Below are 26,708 nucleotides of genomic sequence, written 5' to 3'. Positions count from 1 at the left end.
TACAAGCTCTACACTCACTACTTTACATTGTAGCAAAGTGTCATTTCTTCAGCGTTGTCACATGAAAAGATATAATAAAATATTTACAAAAATGTGAGGGGTGTACTCACTTTTGTGAGATACTGTATAACTATGCGGCTGTATGCATGGGAGTGGATAAGCATTCTAAAATACCAGGAAGTGCATTGATATTTTTGAAGGGGAACTCAAAGCAAAAGGTACATTTTTACAGGGTATTGCCTCAGTACTATTACCATTTCGAAATTTGCCCTATACATAGCAAATATTCACTGGTGATGGAGACAAGGACCTCTTTCCCACATTCCAGGCTCAGTGGATGTGAGGGGTCTATGGGGGGGGGATCTTATCAGAAACTGGAAGCCCCCTGTAAAACAAGGTGGCCCCCAGATATAGAGACCCTCCCCTACATGGTTGGTGGAACCTCTCCACAAAAAGTTAAATTGTAAATAATAACACCACACAGCCCTTAATAAACAGATTGGAAATTAGTAACCAGATGTACTATGTACACCTTTCTCATTTGTGTGGAGGGGCAGATGTCTGGGTACTCCCCTATTTTAAGGGAAGCTTCCAGATTCTTATAAGTACTCCCTAAAAGACCCCACATCCACATGGCCAGGGATGTAAGGAAGAAGTTCTTGTCCACATCAACCTGTTAACAAGAGATTGGCTATAGGGTCCTTCGTGACAAGGTACCCCCCGCATGTTAAGAGCACATGTCCTGGTATGGTTCAGGGGGTCATGCCAGGATGCCTACTCACATAAGGATCAGGTATTGATTTGGGGGGGGGGACCCACTTTTTGTGTGTGGGCTACTGCCTTAAAAACCATACCAGACATCTACCTAGGATAAAGTAGAACTATAGGCAAAACTTTTTTTTTTCTTCTTCATTTTGGATGTGTTGCACTGGAGAGATTCACCTTCACCTCCTGTCCCATAGCCAAACAGGAAGTTAGGGATAAATCCCTGCAAATTAAGGAAATTTATTGGGAACGCTGTAGACAAGACAGCACTGAATCACATCACGGGCTCAGTTTAAATAGTCCCCTGGTGCAAATGCAAGCAACAGATGCCCACACATGAGCAATAGACGGTCGCACATGCGCACGAACATGTGCATGCTCGCATGCGCAAGCACTTGCACAATTTCTATTTTTATAAACCGGAATAAAGATTAGCCTATGCACAGGAAGCTGTCTAGAAGAGCCCTTCTGTCTGCTGGAATGTCCTCACTGACAATTACTTTTCTGGGGACAACCTAAAATTTGGGATTTTCTTTTAAATTCACTTTCAATGATAATGGTAAACAGGACAAATAGAGAGGGGGAATCTCAATTAAGGGTGCACAGACAACAGTAAAACAACTGGCAAGTGTTCTAATCCCTCTCCACTCGGTTGCACAGCATAATTGGTTGTTATGGTTAGTGTTGAGCGAACACGGACTGTATTATTCGTGTTCGTACCGAATAATTGGATTTTTGTTACCCGAACACGGACACAGACGCTTTACTGTATATTCGGGTAAAAATCCGTGCTCGGTTGTTTTATTTCCGGGTTTTGCATGCTTTGGCGCGCTTTTCATGGCGGGCTTTCAACAGCCAATCAACAAGCGTTTAACTGGTGTGCCTAAGCCATCCCAGCCATGCCTGCAAAATGTATCAGTAGCTGTGATTGGCCGTCTGAAGCATGTGACCAAGTCTTTATAAGTTCCAGGCAGCGCCGCAGCGGCGTCATTCTCCTGCTTAGATCAGGGAGAGAGCACACATCAACGTGCTGGCTGCTGATTAGGGACAGACAGGCAGGAAAAAACCATTTGTGTCCGGATAGAATTGAGGGACAGGTCGGAGTGTTTAAGGCAGGGGGAGTTGTAGGCATTTTAGGGAGAGGCTGCTGCTGATTTTTAGGGAAATTGTGTTCTACAAACTACAATCGATATTGCTGTGTGGGGTCTGCATTTAGTCCTGATCTACAATCTCTTATCAATCCTGTTAGGGATAGAGTTTGCTGATTTTTAGGGAAAGTGTGTTCTACAAACTACAATCGATATTGCTGTGTGGGGTGGGGTCTGCACTCTGCACTCAGTCCCGATCTACGATCTCTTATCAATCCTGTTAGGGATAGAGTTTGCTGATTTTTAGGGAAAGTGTGTTCTACAAACTACAATCGATATTGCTGTGTGGTGTGGGATAGGAGATAGGCAGGTGTCAGTGATCCACATCCATTTTGCTGTGTGTGGGCTGCAGTGAACACAATCTTTTTGGGGTGCAGTGAACACAATCTTTTTGGGGTGCAGTGAACACAATCTTGGTGCAGTGAACACAATCTTTTTGGGGTGCAGTGAACACAATCTTTGTGGGGTGCAGTGAACACAATCTTTTTGGGGTGCAGTGAACAAAATCCTTTTGGGGTGCAGTGAACACAATCTTTGTGGGGTGCAGTGAACACAATCGTTTTGGGGTGCAGTGAACAAAATCCTTTTGGGGTGCAGTGAACACAATCTTTGTGGGGTGCAGTGAACACAATCTTTGTGGGGTGCAGTGAACAAAATCCTTTTGGGGTGCAGTGAACACAATCTTTGTGGGGTGCAGTGAACACAATCTTTTTGGGGTGCAGTGAACACAATCCTTTTGGGGTGCAGTGAACACAATCTTTGTGGGGTGCAGTGAACACAATCTTTTTGGGGTACAGTGAACACAATCTTTGTGGGGTGCAGTGAACACAATCCTTTTGGGGTGCAGTGAACACAATCTTTGTGGGGTGCAGTGAACACAATCTTTGTGGGGTGCAGTGAACGAAATCCTTTTGGGGTGCAGTGAACACAATCTTTGTGGGGTGCAGTGAACACAATCTTTTTGGGGTGCAGTGAACAAAATCCTTTTGGGGTGCAGTGAACACAATCTTTGTGGGGTACAGTGAACACAATCTCATACTTTGAGATTGCGGGATAGTCTGTGTCGGTACGTGTGAGATCCACCTTTCCATGTTTTTGGGGTTCATCTCATACTTCTGAAGATTTGAGGGTGCTGCCTGTTCCATACTCCTACTCCTCATCCATCCTTTTAGGGGTACAAACAATAGTAATTGGGGCCTAGTGTGGTTGTGTACGTGTGAGATACATACACTTTTTTGATCATATTTCCTATTCCGCTATTCAATAAAAACCTTTGGGGATCAATTAAATTGCGGGATAGTCTGTGTCGGTACGTGTGTGATCAACCTTTCCAAGTTTTTGGGGTTCATCTCATACTTCTGAAGATTTGAGGGTGCTGCCTGTTCCATACTCCTCCTACTTCTCATCCTGCCTTTAGGGGTACAAACAGTAGTAATTGGGGCCTAGTGTGCTTCTGTACGTGTGAGATACATACACTTTTTTTGATCATATTTCCTATTCCGCTATTCAATAAAAACCTTTGGGGATCAATTAAATTGCGGGATAGTCTGTGTCGGTACGTGTGAGATCCACCTTTCCAAGTTTTTGAGGTTCATCTCATACTTCTGAAGATTTGAGGGTGCTGCCTGTTCCATACTCCTCCTACTCCTCATCCATCCTTTTAGGGGTACAAACAATAGTAATTGGGGCCTAGTGTGGTTGTGTACGTGTGAGATACATACACTTTTTTTGATCATATTTCCTATTCCGCTATTCAATAAAAACCTTTGGGGATCAATTAAATTGCGGGATAGTCTGTGTCGGTATGTGTGAGATCCACCTTTCCAAGTTTTTGAGGTTCATCTCATACTTCTGAAGATTTGAGGGTGCTGCCTGTTCCATACTCCTCCTACTCCTCATCCATCCTTTTAGGGGTACAAACAATAGTAATTGGGGCCTAGTGTGGTTGTGTACGTGTGAGATACATACACTTTTTTTGATCATATTTCCTATTCCGCTATTCAATAAAAACCTTTGGGGATCAATTAAATTGCGGGATAGTCTGTGTCGGTACGTGTGAGATCAACCTTTCCAAGTTTTTGGGGTTCATCTCATACTTCTGAAGATTTGAGGGTGCTGCCTGTTCCATACTCCTCCTACTCCTCATCCATCCTTTTAGGGGTACAAACAATAGTAATTGGGGCCTAGTGTGGTTGTGTACGTGTGAGATACATACACTTTTTTTGATCATATTTCCTATTCCGCTATTCAATAAAAACCTTTGGGGATCAATTAAATTGCGGGATAGTCTGTGTCGGTACGTGTGAGATCCACCTTTCCAAGTTTTTGAGGTTCATCTCATACTTCTGAAGATTTGAGGGTGCTGCCTGTTCCATACTCCTCCTATTCCTCATCCATCCTTTTAGGGGTACAAACAGTAGTAATTGGGGCCTAGTGTGCTTCTGTACGTGTGAGATACATACACTTTTTTTTATCATATTTCCTATTCCGCTATTCAATAAAAACCTTTGGGGATCAATTAAATTGCGGGATAGTCTGTGTCGGTACGTGTGAGATACACCTTTCCAATTTTTGGGGCGCATCTCATACTGCCGAGGTTTTGAGGGTGCTTCAGTCTGCCTCCTGCCTGCTCCTCCTACTCCTCTTCCTCATCCTGCCTTTAGGGTACAAAAAATTGTAATCGGCGGGGCCTAGTCTGTGTTTGTTCGTGTGAGATACACCGTATTATAAAATTTTTCCTATTCCGCTATTCAATAGACACCCTTTTGGAGTGTAAAAAATAAATTACGGCATAGTCTGTATCGGTACGTGTGAGATACACCTTTTAAATTTGTTTGGCGCATTTCCTTCCCCCGCCAAGGATTGCAGGGCGCTTCAGTTTGCCTCCTGTTCCCAACTCCTCCTACTCCTCTTCCTCATCCTGCCTTTATGGTACAAAAAATTGTAATCGGCGGGGCCTAGTCTGTGTTTGTACGTGTGAGATACACCGTATTATAAAATTTTTCCTATTCCGCTATTCAATATACACCCTTTTGGAGAGTAAAAAATTAAATTACGGCATAGTCTGTATCGGTACGTGTGAGATACACCTTTTAAATTAGTTTGGCGCATCTCCTTCCCCCGCCAAGGATTGCAGGGTGCTTCAGTTTGCCTCCTGTTCCCAACTCCTCCTACTCCTCTTCCTCATCCTCCCTTTAGGGTAGAAAAAAATTTAATCGGGCCTAGTCTGTGTTTGTACGTGTGAGATACACAGTTTTTTATCCTATTCCGCTATTCAATATACACCCTTTTGGTGTAAAAAACATTAAATTGCGGCATAGTTTGCATATTTGACTGTGAGATACACCCGTGCGATACTGTTGTTGTTTTGTTCCGCTATTCAATAAACACCTTTCTAGGGCAAGATCTTAAATTACAGAAATATGAGGAGACCGTCAAATAAGGGCCGTGGCCTGGGTTGTGGTGCTGCTGGTAGAGCTCCTGTTGTAAGGAGAGGACGTGGTCGATCTGTGCCAGCTACACGCACAAGTCAAACACCTTCCTCAAGTGTGAGTAGGCGACAGAACCTGCATCAGTATTTGGTAGGGCATCATACGCCTCTAGAAGTGATGAGGCCAGAACACAGAGAGGCGATAGTAGATTGGTTTGCTGCTGACAGTGCCTCCAGTTCCTTCACATTGTCTCCCACCCAGTCTACTGCAGAAAGGTCAGAGTTGGCACCTGCAGCCGATGTCCAACCGTCTTTCACCTCACCCCCTTGCAAATCAGGCAAGCAGTCTGAGCCCCAAGCCATACAGCAGTCTCTTGTTCTTTTTGAGGACTCTGTCAGCAGGGTTTCCCAGGGCCATCCACCTAGCCCTGCCCCAGAAGTGGAAGAGATTGAGTGCAGCGATGCCCAACCACTTATTTCTCAAGATGAGTACATGCAAGGACCATCGCAGCACGTCTCCGATGATGACGAAACGCAGGTGCCAACTGCTGCGGCGTTCAGCATTGTGGAGACCGACAAGGAGGGCAGGGGTGAAGACTGGGTGGAAGATGATGTGGAGGACGATGAGGTCCTCGACCCCACATGGAATGAACGTCATGCAGGTGACCTGAGTGGTTTGGAGGAAGAGGCGGTGGTCGCACAGAGCCACCAGCACAGCAGAAGAGGGAGCAGGGTGCAGAAGCGGAGCGGCCGTGCCCTAGACACTACGCCTGCTACTGCCCAACGCAGCAAGGGAATGAGCGCTCCAAAGTCAGCTCAAAGGAGTTCTCTAGCGTGGAAGTTCTTTAGAAAATGTGCTGATGACAGGACACGAGTGGTTTGCACCCTGTGCAATCAGAGCCTGAAGCGAGGCATAAACCTTCTCAACCTGAGCACAACCTGCATGATCAGGCATCTAAGTGCAAAGCACGAGCTGCAGTGGAGTACACACCTTCAAAACCAAGAAACGTCTCTGGCTCATCCTGCTTCCTCTTCTGCTGCAGTCTCAGCCGCTCCAGCCACATCTGTAGTGATACCGGCACCTGCCACCCCGCAAACAGACGATCTGTCAGCAACACCACCACCTGGGTCACCAACAACCATCTCCACAATGTCCCGTGGAAGCGTTCAGCTTTCCATCTCCCAAACACTTGAGAGGAAGAGGAAGTACCCCCCTACCCACCCGCGATCCCTGGCCCTGAATGCCAGCATTTCAAAATTCTTGGCCTTTGAAATGCTGTCATTCCGTCTGGTGGAGACGCACAGTTTTAAAAACCTTATGTCGGTGGCTGTCCCACAGTACGTCGTGCCCAGCCGCCACTACTTTTCCAGGCAACCCATCCCTTCCCTGCACAACCAAGTGGGGGAAAAAATCAGGTGTGCACTGCGCAACGCCATCTGTGCCAAGGTCCACCTAACTACCGATACGTGGAACAGTAAGCACGGTCAGGGGCATTATATCTCCCTAACGGCACACTGGGTAAATGCAGTGGCGGATGGGCCTGAGGCGGATAGCAATTGGGCGCATGTCCTTCCACCACCGAGGATTGCAGGGCGCTTCAGTTTGCCTCCTGTTCCTAACTCCTCCTGCTCCGCTTCCTCATCCTCTACCGCCTCCTCATCCGGACAGCGTAACACCTTCACCATCAACTTCAGCACGGCCAGGGGTAAACGACAGCAGGCAGTTTTACAACTTGCCTGTTTGGGGGACAAACCACACACCGCGCAGGAGTTGTGGAGGAGCATGGAACAACAGACAAATGAGTGGTTGCTGCCAGAGAGCCTCAAGCCCGGCCTGGTGGTGTGCGATAACGGGCGAAATCTCATAGCAGCTCTGGGCCTAGCCGGTTTGACGCACATCCCTTGCCTGGCGCATGTGCTGAATTTGGTGGTGCAGAGGTTCCTTAAAAACTACCCCGATATGTCAGAGCTGCTGCAGAAAGTGCGGGCCGTCTGTGTGCACTTTCGGCGTTCTAACCCTGCTGCTGCTCGCCTGTCAGCGCTGCAGCGTAACTTCGGCCTTCCCGCTCACCGCCTCATATGTGACGTGCCCACAAGGTGGAACTCCACCTTGCACATGCTGCAAAGACTGTGCGAGCAGCAGCAGGCCATAGTGGAGTTTCAGCTGCAGCACGCACGCGTGAGTCACTCTGCGGAACAGCACCACTTCACCACCAATAACTGGGCCTCCATGCGAGACCTGTGTGCCTTGTTGCGCTGTTTTGAGTACTCCACCAACATGGCCAGTGGCGATGACGCCGTTCTCAGCTTAACTATCCCACTTCTATGCCTCCTTGAAAAAACAATTCGGGCGATGATGGAAGAGGATGTGGCACAGGATGAGGAGGAGGAGGAGGAGGAGGATGAAGAGGTAACATTTCCAAGGCTTTCAGGGCAGTCATTCGCAAGGGGCTCCGAGGGTGGGTTCCTGCACACACAAACGCCAGGGACACAATTGTCCAGCAGGGGCACAGTTCTGGAGGATGAGGAGGATGAGGAGGAGGAGGAGCTGGAGGAGGAGATGGAACCATGTTCACAGCAGGGTGGCACCCAGGCCAGCTCATGGCCATCACTGGTGCGTGGCTGGGGGGATACAGAGGACACGGACGATACACCTCCCACAGAGGACAGCCTTTCGTTGCCTCTGGGCAGCCTGGCACACATGAGCGATTACATGCTGCAGTGTCTCCACAACGACCGCCGAGTTGCCCACATTCTAACTTGTGCTGATTACTGGGTGGCCACGCTGCTGGATCCCCATTACAAGGACAACGTACCGTCCTTAATTCACTCACTGGAGCGCGATCGCAAGATGCGCGAGTACAAGCGCACGCTGGTAGACGCGATGCTGCTGGCATTCCCATCTGACAGCGGGGCCACAGTGGAAGCACAAGGCAGAGGAGGAGGAGGAGGTCGCCAACGCAACCAGGGCACCACCAGCACCTCAGAAGGCAGGGTTAGCATGGCCGAAATGTGGAAAAGCTTTGTCAGCACGCCACAACAAACAGCAGCACCAGCAGCTCAGATGGAACGTCTTAGTAGGAGGCAGCATTTTACCAACATGGTGGAGCAGTATGTGTGCACACGCCTACATGTAGTGAATGACGGGTCTGCCCCCTTCAACTTCTGGGTCTCCAAATTGGGCACATGGCCTGAGCTTGCCCTTTACGCCTAGGAGGTGCTGGCGTGCCCTGCAGCCAGTGTATTATCTGAACGTGTATTTAGCACGGCTGGGGGCGTTATAACAGACAAGCGCAGCCGCCTGTCCAGAGACAAGGTGGACAAGCTCACGTTCATTAAAATGAACCAGGCATGGATCCCACGGGACTTTTCCGTACCTTGTGCAGAATAGCAATGGATACCGACCTTACCCACCCATTGTTCCATTTTTGCTCTTTCTCACTCTTTTGGGGTGTACCCTCATTTAAATTTTGTGAAAAGAAGCAGTGTTGGCTACCTCATCCTCCTCAGGGCCAGATTAACGTAGGGGCTATTGGAGCTGCAGCTCCAGGCCCCTACCTTTTATATAGGCCCCGGGTTGGCCATATTCACTGTTACCGCTCTTCTGTCACTTGTAAACACAGAAGTCTGGCTTCTATGCTCGCTTCCCCAGGCAGCACCCTCAGAACCTCCCCACACAGCGCGAAGGCTGGACAAGGAGGGACAGTTGCCGATGCATGGATGTGTTTATGGGCTTCAGAGACAGCATCCCATGTTGAATTAGGCATGCATGGCTGCACCCTTCCTCCTCTGGGTGCATGCCAAGGCACGGCCCTTAAGGCCCTTCAAAATCCTCAGCACCAAGCCCATGATGCTCTTAATCCGGCCCTGGTCCTCCTCCACCGCCGCTTCCACCTACACCGCCCATAGGTGTGCGCAGCCTATTGCATTAGGGTGTGCACCCCAAAGTTTAAATACACATGCATGTGTTTGCCTACATGTACATGGCCCCGATACATTACTCTCCCTGCTGGCAAAGAGAAATAGAGCAGAGCAGGTCCGAGGGTGATCTTTCCCATCTCCTCACTGGCAAACAGAGTGATAATGCTATGTGCCCTAGGTGATTAGGGTGTGCCCAGGCACACCCGGCACACCCTGTGCGCACGCCTATGACACCGCCACATCCACCACCACCTCAACCTCCCTCCTACTCCATATGGGCCTCGTCCTTCAGAGATGAAAAACATTGTTTTATTTTTCTGTTTTTTTTTGTTGTTTTAAGTTATTTCCCTATCCACATTTGTTTGCAGAGCACTTGCCATGCTCTTAATTACGTTTTGCTGCCATTTGCAGCACTCTAGCCCTTTCCATTGGTGTTTTAGAGCCATTTTAGTGCCTGAAAGTTCGGGTCCCCATTGACTTCAATGGGGTTCGGTGTCCGAGAAAAGTTCGGCAAAAGTCCGGGACACGGACCCGGACTTTTTTTTAAAGTTCGGCCGAACCCGTCGAACATGGACATCCAGGTGTCCGCTCAACTCTAGTTATGGTGCACCACTGCAATTGTGGCATTCTAGCAATCAATGATGTCATCAGTTGCTAAGACTTAAAGGGCTGGCAAGAACAACTTCCTTGGTTGGTAAGATGCAGGCAAATGTCAGCATCCTAGCAACCAATAAGGGAGGATGCAGATGCAAGACCCTGAATGGAAAGCTGTCATATTCAGTGGCAATAGTAATACCACCTCTAAATATATCACTAATTCCTGAAGAAACTGGACATTAGCTTCATTAGGGTTGACAAACAACCCTATCCCTCTTAAGAGTAGTGAACTGCTGTAACATTTTGTCACATCAAAATTATTATTTCTGGCTGAGTTCACACTATTGCGAATTGGATGTGGGTTTCCCTGCATCCAATTCACATGTCAGGAGATTGTGACCGGCTCTCTATGCATAGGAGTCCTGTGCGTCTTCTGATCTGTTTAAGGTCAGCCAAAAATTCAGACTGAAATCGGACCTGAAATGTTGAACGAAGACGCACTGGACCCCTGCTGTGAGCCGCTCTGTGTGGCAGTGTGAACCCAGCCTAAGTGTTTTTAACCTCCCTGGAGGTCTGATTATGTCAGAATTTTTTATCTCAAAGCGTTACATTGTTTTGCATGGAAATCTGTATTTTTGATTAAATTTTGTTATTTTTCCAGTATATATAACACAAAATTTCAAATGTAGGATTTTATGCCAAATCATGCCCTCTTTGATGCTATGTATTGCACCCAGCTGAGCCTTCCCTTGTAGGCCATTAGACTTTCATCTATGCTGATGTCTCTTTCTGGCACAAAGCTCCGTTGGAAATTCTGTAGAATCATTTGATATACTTCACAAATTTTCTTTAGTTTTGGTGCAGGATTCGTAGTTTCATCAAGTTCTTCATTGTTTTTGAAGTGGAGATATTTTATTATGAGGGAAAATCTGTACTCTGACATGACCATGCCAAAGAATGGAGTGGCAAGTAATGTATTGGTTGTCCAATACTACTTTTGCAGGGGTTTCCCCATCACTCCCTGAAGAATTATCACGCCCAGAAATTTCCAAATGTCATCTTTGGTGACTGGTTCCCACTTTCTGCATCTTGCAAACTTCTGATGCGTAGCCAATTGTTGCTCTTTGTACCGGTTTGTCTCAGTAACTATTTTTTCAATAACCTCATCTGCCAGAAATAAATGTAGATACTGTATGCCAAGGGGTTGTCATGGTAAACATCAACTTTCATACCAGGTGCTACAGTAAATGGGAATCTTGGGGGCCTGATCAGTACAGCAGACAATAGAGGACCAAGTACTCACATCGCTGAGCTCAGTCGCAGAATCGTCGCTGTTGTCAATTTTAGTACCTGATGATGAATTTTCCCACGAATCACTATCGCTCAGTTCTTCAAATATTTCTGATTTACTGTCGCTGTTTTCCAGTTCGTCTAAAAGCGCTTTTGAGCTAAAAGAACGCTTTTTGGATGCCATGGATGTTCTCAATTTTCAAGGCTCAAAGAACTGCAAAAGTACAGGCAGGGCAATGGAAAAGCCACTAGGTGAAAAGCTGTGATGAAATGGCTTGATACAAAGTTGTAATCCTAACAGATTAAACTGTATCATGTCATTTGTTTTATTTATTTTTTTAATTTCCTTCCGGTTCCACCCCCCTGCGTCGCGGCGCTCGCAGGGAAGGGAACCGAAAGACAGGTGCTGGCATCGGCTGGAGCACACAGTGGGAGGATGGCTGGAGGATGGCGGGAGGACGACGGGAGGATGGAAGGGGATTGTAGTGGAAGGTAAGTGTGATTGTGGGGTAATCCCGAGTGTGGCTCGGTGTTACTGCTTTTGGCATTGTATTAACCCCCGAGCCCCGAGTTTGTAAAAGGGAACAAGCCTGTTTCAGTTAAAATATTAGTTTTAAGGATTTTTGTGTTATAATGATATGTGCAACATACAATATATTCAAACTTTTTAACAAAGTTGAGAACAGCAAACAAAGACTTGTGAAGTTGTCTGTCAAGAAAACAGTGAATGAAACTCCTGTGGAACAGCTTGAGTATGATGTTGCCTGGAACAATTAATCAACATCTACCGTTCCTTTTTCATACTAGAGAAACTCTATTTTTGCTTCACAAACTGGAATGTCTGGTATCCATGATTACTCTGAAAGTAGATACTGAATCCTACCTTCTTTTAATCATCCCTATCCTATACAAAACAGTACAAAAAACACATATGTTTTCCATACCCTTTATATGCAAAGCAGACCCCTATACCCAAACAAGTTAGCTTTCAAAAATACAAACTTCTAGCTGGTTGATGCATATTACAACAGTATAATACACCCATCATGTTTATCATTAGGCATGAGTGCAATTTGAAAAACATAATATTCTCTTGTATTGTATCATGTACCTGGCATAAACGAAAAAAAAAAACAAAAGGAAAAAACCCTCCAAGGGTGGGACTATTTGTAGGTATAATCGGACACCAGAAATATCGACAAATATGTAAAAAACATTTCTTTACTTTATTTGAAAATCACAGTATAAAATATCCACAACTAGGTTGAGATACAAGCTAAAGGGGAATAGGCATGATAGAAAAATACAAAAAAGAACTTCTACATAAGAAGAGACACATGAGATGAGACATCCATGTACCTGGCATATGGAGACAGGACACAAGAGACACGTATAGGGCATCAAAACGGTGTTTTCAACATCTAATAAACTAAGATGACGTCCTTAACCAACAAGTAACAACATCATACACATTGATTTCTTATGGTTCCACCAACTCTTCAGCACAGTATGCTACACAATCCACCATTCTGGTTGTCCCTTTCTTCTTTTATTACATGGACTTTTTATTCAAATTCAAACTTTTAAATTGTGCTTTCTGAGAAGTTAAAATAAAAAACACTCTGAATCTCTAGACCAGGGGAAGGCAACCTTTCAGAGGTGGAGATCAGCCTGAACAAGATGAAAGAGATCAAAGTTTGGCGCCATGTTTTTTAAAGAAATTACCTAACAAGGCCCTACTAAATAGTAAGTAAAGTTTAGAGAAACATAATAAAAATATTAGAAAAAAATGTAAAAATATAAACTTAGCTTACCTTAAAAGTTGACTGTGTCAGTCAGTAGAGCAGTGGACAGTGTCAGTAGAGCAGTAGAAGGGGTTAGTAGGACAAATGTTAGTAAAGCAGTGGATGTGTAATTTTGGCAGAGGTTGGTGTCAGTAGTGCAGTGTACAGTAGGGCTGGGGAATATAATCAAAAGATCGATGTATCGCGATTCGACCCTTCGCGATTCTGCATCGATGTGGGCTGCCGGCATAATCGATTATACGAAATGACGTCATCAGCCGCGGCCACGCCCTATCGCGCAAGGGAAAAAAAAAATCACAAGATCGCAGGATCGGCAGCTGATTGGTGGGTTAGTGGCGGGAGCTTAATAAAAAGGCTCCGCCCCTCCCCTTCCGCCTCTTTGACCAGGGCCGAGGCGCAGCAAGACATCCCCCGCGTGTATCGGCATCCCACCTGCGGCCTAGAAGGCAGCCAGCCATCCAAGCCAGAAGCCGCCAGTCCAGTGAGTCCACACACAGGAGCGAGGAGCCCCAAGTGCGTCCCCATCGCAGCCAGCGCCGCCAGCCTCACCTCACCTCACCGTAGCCGACAGGCCCTGGAGGCCCAGCCGCCACGCCACTGCCAGTGACGTCAGCCGCCCGCCACAGAGCCCAGAGAGCAGCACAGCACCTGTCCTCCTCTGCAATGCAGTGCACAACAACCCACACAGTCACACAGCAGGTATGTCCGAACAAATAATTGTGTAATCATTCATGGGGGTCTCTCGTCTGTATCTCTGGGGGATGTCTGTGATGGGGGGGGCCTGGGACAGGGGACGGTCGGTCGGGGCCCGGGGGTACTGTTCTGCTGTGGCAGTCTGGCAGCCAGGGGGGTCAGTCAGTGTCAGTGGGGGCCTGGGGGTCTCTGTCAGTGTCAGTCAGCTATGGGGGTCTGGGCAAGGGGGGGACTCACTCAGTGTTTGTCAGTGCTGTGGGGGATTGGGGAAGGTGTGGGGGACATCCAGGTCTCTGTCAGTGTGGGGGTCTGGGCAAGGGGGGGGACTAACTCTCACTCAAGTGTTTGTCAGTGCTGTGGGGGATTGGTGAAGGTGTGGGACTTCCAGGTCTCTGTCAGTGTGGGGGTCTGGGCAAGGGGGGGGACTCACTCACTCTCAGTGTTTGTCAGTGCTGTGGGGGATTGGGGAAGGTGTGGGACATCCACCCAGGTCTCTGTCAGTGTGTCAGGCTGCAGTCAGCTCAGCTGTGGGGGGAGGGGGGTCTCTGTCAGTGTCACTGTCACTGTCACAGGCAGCTGTGGGGTAAGGGGGGCCCCGGGGGTTTTGGCTCAGTGCATGCAAGGAAGGGATTGGTGCAGCGCTAACACACCCCCTGACGAAGTCACGTATTGATGAAACCGGTCGGAGGAGGAGCCTGCGGTTCGTCGTGCTGAGGCCAGCAAGGAGACACGGCGGCCATTTTATTGGTTGGAAACAAAGGTTCTGAGAGTATAGCTCCGAGACATGCTGTGATTTCTTCATGCAAACGTGAGTTGCCACTCTGCTTTTACTGAATAAACCTGTGAACGTACTTCACTATTGGAGTTGTCCCTCTTTTCCTTATGTTCACTTGTTCCGGTCGGAGCTGCTGAGGGAACACTGGGAATCAATACACGTCGATCTGGGCACTGATTTGATCACACAGGCTGTCTTTGATCCTTGTAATGGGGGTCATTGCAATTTGGTAAGAGGCCATTTATTATCTTGGTGGCGGTTCCTGCACTCGGGGCTTTTTCCAAGTTTGAAGTGGTGGACAGTTTCCCTTCTTTATTGGAGCACTCTCTGATGAACTTTTGTTTACTGCACTTTTGTATTTGATCCATTTGAACATTTGTATGGACTGTGGATTCAATTGTGTTAGCGCTGCACCAATCCCATTCTATATTGCTATTTAGATCTGGTATTTCTGATTCTAGATCAGGTGCTGGCTGCTTTCATTTGGTCTGTTGACTTTTTATTCATGTATGTTTTTATCTTTACATTTTAGCGCAGCAATATCCCCATTTTTATATTCATGCAAGGAAGGGAGTCTGACAGACAGACAGACAGTCATATTTTATGAAAGATGTTGCTTGGTTGATTTGTTGCATTGGGCAGTAATCGTGATGCATCGTGATGCATCGCGGAATCGAATCGTATCGAATCGCGACCCTAATAATCGTAATCGTATCGAATCGTGAGGTAAGTGAAGATGCACAGCCCTAGTGTACAGTGTCAGTAAAGCAATGGACATGTCAATAGACCAGAGGTTGGTGACAGTAGGGTAGTTGACCGTTTCAGTCAGGAGAGTAGTAGATGGTGTCAGTCAGTAGAGCAGTGGAAGGTGTCAGAAGGGCATTGGTCTTTGTCAGTAGGAAAGAGGACAGTGTAAGTAGAGCAGTGGGTGGGGTCAGTAGGTCAAAAGTCGGTGTCAGTAGGACAGTGGATGGCGTCAGTATTTTTTAAATTTTATTATTTTATTATTTTTTTACTTTTTTATTTTTATACATTTTTTTTTATTATTTTTTACCTTTTTCTTAACAACCTCAGCTGCACAGAATGTATGAACAGGAAGCGCTCTACGTAGTCTCCCTATTCATTGACAAACTGAAGCATAGTAAACACAATTTACCACGTTTAATTTATTAATGAACATAGTGAGTAATTGGTACTTATCACTCACTGCGTTCATTCCGAAAATGGAGGAGCTGGTAAATTACATATTAAACAACCCCTTTCCCTGCTCTTCATCCTGAAACAATCCCCACAGCAGCCTGCGGGTAAGGAGGTAATGCCAGCAGAGCTGTGAGGGGGACCAGAGGAGCACATAGAGGGGCCTGGGCAGCAAAAGGAAGAGAAACCTGGACAGTAGGGGTGGGTGGTGGTGGCATATACTGGAACTGTTTCCCTTGTACTTTCCTCCTGCAGCAACTGAAAACTGGTGGGAGGGAGAGGAGGAGAAACCCGCTTTCTGGTGCTGCAGGAAGAAAATACAGGGGATTGGTTCCAGTAAATGCGTCCCCCCCTCCGGTCTAGGTTTTGGTATCGGCACGGAAGGGACATGATCTACCGGTCACCTGTATATAATCAACAGATAGATCACAAACCCCTGATCTAGACATATGCCACAACTTTCAACAAAAAAGTGAAGCTGGCAAAGAAGAAAATGTTTGCGACCCAATGTTTTCTACTTGCTAAAAAGTTTGATTGACAATCTTTTTAATCAATCATATTCGTTAAATAGGTCTCTGCCCTTAAAGGCTTACCGTATATACTCGAGTATAAGCCGACCCGAGTATAAGCCGAGGCCCCTACTTTTACCACAAAAAGATGGGAAAAATCATTGACTCGAGTATAAGCCTAGGGTGAGAATGCAGGGCGGCGGGCATGGTACAGGAGAATGCAGGGGGACTGACATGGTGCAGGAGAATGCAGGGTACTGGCATGGTGCAGGAGAATGCAGGGTGACTGGCATGGTGCAGGAGAATGCAGGGTACTGGCATGGTGCAGGAGAATGCAGGGTGACTGGCATGGTGCAGGAGAATGCAGGGTACTGGCATGGGGCAGGAGAATGCAGGGTACTGGCATGGTGCAGGAGAATGCAGGGTACTGGCATGGTGCAGGAGAATGCAGGGTGACTGGCATGGTGCAGGAGAATGGAGGGTACTGGCATGGTGCAGGAGAATGCAGGGTACTGGCATGGTGCAGGAGAATGCAGGGCGGCGGGCATGGTACAGGAGAATGCAGGGTACTGGCATGGTGCAGGAGAATGCAGGGTACTGGCATGGTGCAGGAGAATGCAGGGTACTGGCATGGTGCAGGAGAATGCAGGGTACTGGCATGGTACAGGAGAATGCAGGGTACTGGCATGGTACAAGAGGATCCGGGGGTTGTGGGCATACTACAGGAGATGCAGTGCTGTGGGCATGGTACATGTGGACCATGCCCGCAGCACTGCATCCCTTGTAGTGTGCCCGCAGCCCTACATAATGGCAGGTAGTGAAGCTGTTTCACTTACCTGTTCCAGAGGCGCCTTTATTTTAAAAATGGCGCCGCCAGGCACCGACACGTCATTGCGCACGCGCTGCCGCCGCTCGTATACTTTCCGCTATTCCTGGCCTCTCTCGAGCGGCGCCGGGAATAGCCGAAATAACACGAGCGGCGGCGGCGCGTGCGCGGTGACATGTATGCGACGGGCGGCGCCATTTTTAAACCTTAAGCCCGTCGGAGCGGACAGGGAATTTTTTTTTTTTCCTTGACTCGAGTATAAGCCAAGGGGGACGTTTTCAGCACAAAAAAATGTGCTGAAATACTCGGCTTATACTCGAGTATATACGGTATTCCATGAAATTCAACCCACTGATTGGAGGAATAGTGAATGTCACGGAAAAAAACAACACACAGATAATTAATAAACCTTACAAATGCTAGTTGCAAATATAATACATTTTATGTTTTTTTATCTGCTTTTCCATGCTCACTGCTCCTGCCATTTCCATGGCTGCTTATACTTTCTGCAGGTGTTTTTCAGCTCTGTGTTTTAGTTTCAGGCTGGGTTCACACTGGTGCAAATTGGATGAGGGTTTCCCCACATTTATTTAACATCTCAGGAGACTGTGATTGGCTCCTAATGGTGTCGGTTCACAAAACTCTGGGATGGCTGCAGAGCGATTTGCAGAAGGGTCCTGTGCCTCTTCTGGTCTGTTTTAGGTTCGAATTCAGTCAAAATTTCAGACCAAATTCAAACCTGAAATGGTAAACAGGGACCCACCGGACCCCTGCTGCAAGCCGCTCTACACACAGTGTGAACTCAGCCCCAAACCAATGGGCAGCTATTGATGATGTGTGCGTTGGTGCTAGAGTTATATCGTCTCATCGCTTCTTGGTATTCTACAGATGTTAGGAATGATCCGAGAATGTACACTGCACTGCATGTGGTGTACACACTATAACATTTTTACTGGGAACAGAAGGAAAAAGTTTTTTTTGGCAAAAGAGACTTGCATGTATCAACTAGCAAAAACTCCACCTCTTGGCATTTTTCAGGTAAAAAATGCTTGTACTTGTTCTTTAAATTAGGTCTATATTGTATCTAAATAAATTAAATTGGTGAGCCATTAACTTTATTCTGTTCCTTTGTAGGATGTTTTTTTTACCACTATATCTTCTCTAAGGCATTATGTAATACTCTTTAAATATACAAACACGTATTTTTCAGGAAGGAAATTCACTGATAGTGTTTCCTCCTCTTAAATTCATCTTTAAAAGTTTTAGGTCTCGAGTTTAGCAGCTGTAAAATATAATAGCAGGAAGAAAATGACCTAACTGTATTATTCTCAAATGGCCAAATATGCATGGAAATGACCAAATTACATGGAAGCATGTGACATCCTGGTAAGTTTTACCATTATTTCTAGGCTTGTTATGTAATGTAAAAGGACAAACCTTTGGGTATAGTTAGGCTTAGAGTCGTTCTTTTTGGTACTAGTAGTGAACAGTAGTGCTGCCTTATGGATGGGATAAAAAAGGCAGCTGTCTTAGGCCCATGAGTTGGTAAAAGAAGGGTGAAATAATCCATACACTTTTTTGGACATATTTGCTATGATTATCAACTACTAAAGTGCTGGTCCATGCAAACAGTTTTTTTTTTTTAAGAGTGGAGAATAGCTAGAAACCCTGTCGGGTTTTTACTGTTGTTCAGGACTTTTTTAGAGAGATTTACTTTACTTCCCTTTTATGATGACAATGGTTTTACCAGATAGGAAGTCAAGGAAAATCTGCAAAAAGGACATGGATAGAAATAAAAAGATCATGGGGGTGTGTTTGCTGCTGGACTCAAATGGCCGCTTAATCCCCACGCTCTCATCTACGGAGGTGTTTTCTCAGCCTAGCAGAGCCATCTCCCTCAGCAGACATGGGGAAAACATTGGGGAACTCACCCCCACCTTGATCCCTCTCGCCTAGAGACACCGGAACACAGATGAGCCACAGCATCCCGGAGATCTTCCGTTCCCAGCCACACAAGGCCCCAGCTTCAACTCGGGCCTACACGAATCCCGGGCGCCCTCCACCCTCAGCCCTTCGGGTAGAAATCAATTCCAATTAATGCATACGAGCACTAATGCTTCACACCCCTAAACATCCGGGATCTGTGATCTGTAGCAGAAGATTTCAAAACCATATTAGCTACAACAATCATAGAGCTCAGGAGAGATATTCAATCAATGGCAATGTGGATGAATGAAATAGAGGAGACAACTTCAAATCATGAGACTGCCATCCAACAACTCCAAACAACCTCACAATCCCAAAATATACTGCTCAGAAACCTCCAAAGATACATGGAAGACCTGAATAATCTTGGCCAACTGGCCGCCGCCACAATCTGCGGGTAGGAGGTCTCCCTGAAACAGTTGAACATAGTCAACTTACCCAGGCTACTATAGCCATATTCAATGATCTGTTAGGCAGACCACCTGAATCTCCCATTGATATTGAACGTCTACTTAGAGCACTTAGACCCAGGAGCAGAGACACTGACCCTCCTAGAGATGTAGTGTGCGCACGACATCGTCACAACCTACTATACCAAGGCACAGACATAAAAATCTTTCAAGATCTCTCACCAATCACCCTCCAGAATAGAAGGCATCTACGCCACCCCACTTCTTGATCTATTACGCTCTAAAGAGATCCAATATCGCTGGAAATTTCCCTTTTTCCTATCCACCTCATCACAGGGCAGTACGGCTTATCTATGTGTACCAGAAGACTTGAGTACCTTCTGTGAAACACCTAATCTACCCCGTATTGATATACCAGACTGGTATAAAACCTTCTGTCCTCCACACTTCAGAATATACACATCCAGGGATGCCATACCAGTCAGAGATGACTTTCGCATCCAGCTGTGTAGATCCACTTCTGCAAGACTCGTCATATCCTCAGAACCCAGCATGCTCAGAAACAACAGTCCCAGGGCATCCCCCGGTCACAGAAGAGCTTGTCATGAGGTTTCCGAATGATTGAGCTCCTTCCTTCTTCCCTCTCAAAGCCTCAGAGTCAACAAATCTTTGAACACACATCATTCTTTTTTCATTTACGATTCTCCTATTAGAGAATCCATGAGATGAGAAGACCCCTACCATCAGGGACGATCTGATTCACTTCACAGTCGCTACAACCACTGTCCCACCTGATTATAAAAGACTCTCTGCCTTAAGTGTGTAATGCCTCCACACCTTATATTGAGGTAAGATGGTAATGTATGCAAAATACTTCCGCTATCTGTTAAGTCCCCACTGTTTGGATAGCCTTAAACACTAAGGGGTTGATTTACGAAAACTAGAGAGTGCAAAATCTGTGCAGCTTTTTTTATCGTCAAAGCTTAATTGAAGAAGCTGAAGTTAGAAGCTGATTGGCTGCCATGCACAGCTGTACCAGATTTTGCACTCTCCAGTTTTAGTAAATCAACCCTTAAGTCTCTATTCACCTCATTCCACCATATCTACCCAAACACAAAGATCTCCCTGACTCCCGAAGATCCTCACTAAAGATAACTGACTTCAGCCTTGGCGCAGCTAATCACTCGCCGAAAACTTGAACACTGATACCTAAAATCAACATGCCCATGTTGGTTGATCCCTAAACTTTATTTAAATTTTTTATGTGGGCCCCAGATGAGTCATCTAAACTGTCTCCCCATCACCCTTCCCTTCCTACCCCCACCCTTCCCATTCCTAAGATTTCCACAACTGGAAAATGTAGTTGGATTACTTATGATAATGGTTCATTGTTCTTTGCTCTTTTTGAAATTTTGATTTGAACTGGTATTAGGGTCCACTTCCCATGGGACGACCTCACACAAAATGTAAACTTTCCCTCCATAACCCCCCCCCCCCCCAAAACCAGTTTGAGACAAGATATCCCTCATACAGAAGAGGGAAGGAAGGGGAAAGAAGAGTAAAGAAAAGGAAAAAAAAAGGAAAAGGAAGGGAAAAAGAAAAATTATTATACACATATTTTTCACGTACCCAAATGCTGGCTTATATTTTTTAAAAGTATGCCTCACAATCAATTCAAGGGTTAAGCCAACCCACTATAGATCATTTCCAAAAACATTTTGCTCCTTTAGATATATTTTCCGTGTGAAACCGCCCCATCCTCCAAACCCGATGACAAACTTCTCCATTCCAGATATACCGACTGAATGCAAAACCTCATGCGAAAAAACAGGTATGCTAGTAAAGCTTACTTTTCTCCCTTTTCCCAAATGAGAGCTGGGCTTCCACATATACACACAAGTTTTATAGCTAACTGATTCAACTTCTGTGGCCACACTCTGTGTGTGGGATCGATTTCTCTCTCTACCTGAAAGTGATCATTTAAGGGAATTAGACCCTTGTATCTCAAATGCCCGCTTTCCGAGACCCAATCTTTGGAAGATTCAGGGTCGAGCACACACACACAATGCTTCACTTTGGTGGATCCTCCTATTCGAGAAAAGCTAATGACTTTGCTACCGGATGCTTTGCTCATGCATTGGATCCTTACATAGCTTTTTCCTTTTCTCGGAAGGGAATAGCTTTCATTATACCTTGACATAAATGGTGTTTCATTGTATAAGTTTTGTTTTAAACTATAATGGCTTCCTCTATAACACTGTCTACAGTTTCCTGAAAATTCATTTAATGTGTGTTCTTCAGCTTAAAACTACATATTTGCTTGAGTTCTCTATTTGTTAACCTATAGTCATTCTGTCTGATGCTTAAACTTTAAGGCTCTTCTATTAACTAAAATCCCCAATTTTCCTCATGTAGACTAAAGGTTTTTATCTTACCTACCCCATACTGACACCCTCCATTCCTCCACATTACTTGAACGTATTTGCTTCCCATAGGGAGGGTTCCTTGGTCCTTCCTTAACCACTTAAGGACCGCCCACCACAGATTTACTGCGGCAGGCAGCCCCTCCTGCACGAACCGACATAGCCATATGTTGGTCGCCTGCCTGCAGCTAGGGGGCGAGCGTGCGCCACCCTCGATGCGCTCCGGCCCCCACTCAGCAGTGGGGACTCCGAAGCATGGGGCCGGCAGCTCCGATTGCCGCTAGGCAACGCAATAGTATCCCACTGAGAGAGAAGGACGGTCAGCTGTTGCCGTCTAGTGAGTACTTTGCAGTTAGTTTCCAGAGCCGCGATATTAGGTTAAGGATTTGGTCGCCTGCCATATATGTGCATTATTGAGGGAGAGAGCGAGGTCTCTTTCCCACTTGCTAACATACATTAGGGGTTTGGATGAGGCAGAAGTGATGAGATGAGAGTATAGGTCACGTTTATGTGGGTCTGATTTGCAGGTTTGCTCAAAGAAGGAAACATTTTGAACTAATGGGTCAGTGGGGGCGTACAGGGTAAGGAAGTGTTTTATTTGTAGGTATCTGAAAAGTTCGGGGGGGGGGGAGGTTATGTGCTTCACAGAATGTTGGAAAAGGTTTGAAAGCAATGGAAGAGAAGAATTGGTATGTTCGGAGTAGGCCAGTCCTAGACCAGGTGGCAAATGATGATGGGGAGGACCAGGCTGGGGTGAAAGAAGGATTATGGAGAAAGGAGAGTAAGGGGTTATGGGAAGATTGGAGAGAGAATCGAGTTTTAAGTCTATCCCAGAGGGTCAGGCTGTGTCGTGTAATTGGGTTGGTAATAAGTCGGCGTTGGGATGGTTTTAGCCAAAGTAGGTTGGCTGTAGAAAGAGGGTCACAGTTCACAGATTCTATAGCGACCCAAAGGGGGGATTTCAGATGTGGCATGGTACTTTGGGAGTTGGGCCAGTTGGGCTGCATAGTAGTACTTCTAAAAATGTGGTACTCCAAGTCCTCCTCTGATTTGGGGGGGTAAAAAGGGTAGGTTTGGGTAAACAGGGTTTTATTTTGCCCCAGATGTAAGAAGATACACGAGGTTGCAAGATTCAGAGGTAATGGGATGGGACCATAACTGATAGCACCTGGAATAAATAGAGAATTTTGAGGAGCATGGACATTTTGCTTAGCCAGGAGAGGGGATGGTGGGTCCATTTGGTCATTAGGGACGAAAGATAAGACAGCATGTGAGGTCTTGGGGGTTGGCCGTGAATTTGATGCCTAGGAGAGGGATATGCTTGGTTGCCCAGGTGAAGGGAAGAACCTCACTAAGCTGGTCTCGTTGGGAGTTAGGCAATGTTCAAAGCTGTCGACTTTTGTAAATTAATGTTTAGGCCCGAGATGTTTCCAAAAAGGGTCACGTTGGGCGTGAGAGGGGAAGTCATAAAGAGCAAGATATCATCCGCAAAGAGACAGAGTTTGTGGGCGTGGCCTCCCAGTTCAAGTGTTGGGGTTTGAGTGAATGAGTATGGCTAGGGGCTCAATTGCTAAGGCAAAAAGAAAAGGGGAAAGGGGGTATCCCTGTCTCGTTCAACAGGGAAGGGGTCTGAGCGAAAGCCAGCGTAGGAGAGGAGGGCTGAAGGGTTTGTGTATAGGGCCTCGATCCATTGTAGGAAATGTTTGTCAAATCCCCATTTGGTGAAGATACAATGCAGGTAGGGCCAGGAAAGCGTATCGAAGGCTTTGCGAATATCTAGGAATATAAAGCATGAAGGTATGCAAAGTGTTCGAGCTGAATGAGCTAAGAGTGCTGAAAGAAAACTTTAATGAGCATCAAATCAGTATACAAAATGTTGACATAAACAGGAAATATACACAGTGCATTGTACTATTATAGTCAGAATTACATTTGCACAAGCCCATATTTATTCCACCATGAAGAACCGTTTAACGAAAACATTAAATGATGCCTAAAGACATAACTTCCACAGTAGAAAAGGAAGGAGGTATACCTCTAGCAAAGTATTAATGCAGAATAGAGGAACACACAAAGGGTGTGGGGGGTAAAATAAGACACCCCTGGACCACACGCCACCTCAATCCTCCAACAATCTATGCATTACCAGTTGATGCGACGGCAGGCTAGGATCGTCCAAAGAGGGCTGCCACATTGAATAAAATGTACTGGGGACATTTCGGTGTTGATAAGTTAGCTTTTCTTGTATAAGTAAGGCATTGGTTTGTGCAACCCACTGACTGTCCCTGGGGACCTGGGGAGAAATCCAGTATCTAGCTATTAATTTACGAGCCACATAGAGTAGGCACATGACAGCTACATGAGAATTCAGAGTTAGGGTTTGGTTGATGACTTTTAATGAGTTGCTAGAATAGGTATTGGGGGGAAAGCTTTAGCCTGATGGGTATTGGAGTATGTTCAGATCTACCGAGCCCTAGGGCCAAAAATGTTTTGGGTTTATTTGATTTCATGTATAGTTTGTGTCGCGATCTGCAAAGGGTCTTTTCTGCAGCTTCAGTAAGATAGAGGTCCAATTCCAGGTGTGCTTTTTTGAGCTCTTTTCCGGCATTGGGAGATGGATGAGTTTGAAAGGCCACAGATGCCTGTGTAAAGGCGTCTTCAAGAGGTTTATGCTGATGGTGCTTTTCTTTGCGTAAAAAAGAAGCTTGGCTTATACATACTCCCCTGATGACAGGCTTATGTGCTTCCCATAGAGTGAGGGAGGTGAGATTAGGAGATGCATTGTTCTTTATAAAGTCTTTAAGGTCTTTTTCTATTTCTAGCCGGTAGGTTGGGTTTACCAAAAGACTATTGTTGATATACCATGAGGTGTGGTTGGGTCTAGAGACAAGATAGTGAGACTAGAACCACACTATGGTCTGACCATGAGATTGGGATAATGGAAGAGGCTTGGAGGAGGGGGGAGGAGCCAATAGTTAAATGATCTATACGGGAGAATACTTTATGTGGATTTGAGTAGTGGGTATATTGACGCCTAGCAGGGTTGTGTTCCCTCCAGGTGTCTAGAAGCGAGAATTGGTTCAGTAGGTGTTGGAAGGAAAAGCGGGTGGGACTGGGGGAGGGTGCGACTGGAGATTTGTCCAAGAATGGATAAATTACTTGATTGGAGTCACCACAGAGTAGAAGGGTACCACGTTTATGAGTGTCAACCACACTGAACAAGTGGGAGAGAGAAACAATTGTGACTTCACTGTCTAGAAGCTGTCCTGTCAAGAGGAGATAATGACCATCAGGGTCCCTAATCTCTGTGGAGAGTGTAAAAGGCGTAGAGCGGTGAAATGCGATGAGAACCCCCCCCCCCCCAATTTTTAGAGGTGGCTGAGGCCATAAACACATGCGGGTATTGTTGACCAAAGTATTTGGGAGAGGAATGTGGCATAAAATGGGTCTCTTGTAGGCACACTACATGGGCATTAGCCGCTGCGAATGAACAAAATGCCTTAGTACGTTTATTGGGGGAATTAAGGAGGGGAGGGAATGGGAAAAACAACAAAAAGGAGGGGGGGGGAAGGGTGGGTGAAATAAGAAGAGCAAGGGAGAGGGGAAGGGGAAGGGACAAACAGATGTGAATGTATAGAACGTAAAGAAAAGTACAGATACTTGAAAATATGTAGAAGGAAGCTACAAGCAATTTGGAAAGTGGGTCACAGTTGGTTCAGGACATCCCAAGAGGCTCACTAGGTGAGCAATTAGAGAGAGATGGTATACGTAACTAGGTAGATAGCCAGTCCATAGAATCTTATTGGGCAGGATGAGATGAAGCGTCCTCTCTTGGGGATACTGGATGATGCCATTGGGTTATGTGAGGTCTGGAGCTTCTGCGGAGAGCGAGAGGCAGAGTGGCTCCTGGGGTCCCGGGCTCTGATGGTGCCAGGTGAAGTTCTTGTAGCGTGTGGAGAAGATCCTCAGCTGACCTGCATAGGTATATTGATCCCTTAAAGGAGAAATGGATGGAAAAAGGAAAACTCCATTGATATGCGATGCGGTGCTGTTGTAAAAGTTGTAGAAATGGTTTCATAGCTGTCCGTTTAAGCAAGGTAGCTTGGGATAAATCTTGAAAGATTTGATATTGGTGACATTGAAATACCAGTGAATCCTTATTGCAGGAAGCTACCAGGAGCTGTTCCTTGGTACGAAGGTAGTGAAGCTTCACAACAATATCGCGAGGGGGGCCATTGTCTGGGAGAGGGGCAAGGGTGCGGTGGATCTGGTCCATCTCTAAACGTTTGATGGGTATGGAGGGTGTCAATTCCTGGAATAGGGCATTGATGGTGGACTGCAGGTCCAGGATTAATTCAGGGATGCCACAAATGTATAGGTTTGGAGCGCCGGCCCTGTTTTCAAAGTCCTCGAGCAGAGATTGGAGGGTGAGATTCTTTTCCCGCAGGGTTTCCAGTTCCTCAGAGTGGTTGCGGGGGAGGTTTTCAGATTCATCGGCTCGTTGTTCCAGCTCTGTGGTACATTGGCCCAGGTCCCTGATTTCTTGTGTCAACCTGTCTGTGATGGTGTCTGAGGTATGTTTAAGGGCCTTAGTAAGCATCTGCTCAAATTGCCTCAGGAGATCAGGTTGACTGTTATCAAGTTGAAAAGCGAGAGGAGTAAGGCCGAAGTCAGCGTCAGGCTCTCCCTCATGTGCGGCGTGCAGCGGGGATGTTGAGGCAGTGTGAGGCATAACAGGCCTGGAGGATGATGTCGTCGCTATCTAGGAGGAGGTCTTCACCAGCATGTCCCGGATCGTTTTACTCTTTATTTTGTGCTTGGAGCCACCAAAGACCATCTCGAGCGGTTCCGGGGGATGGCGGGTGCGAGTAGTGGCTGTCAGGCTATAATGTCTCTGGAGATGCGGAGCTTCAAGCAAGCATGTCTTGCTCGG

This window comes from Pelophylax lessonae (assembly GCF_965119305.1).
Source record: "Pelophylax lessonae genome assembly, chromosome: 4".
Lineage (NCBI taxonomy): Eukaryota > Metazoa > Chordata > Amphibia > Anura > Ranidae > Pelophylax > Pelophylax lessonae.
Note: the sequence above shows the minus strand (reverse complement) of the source record.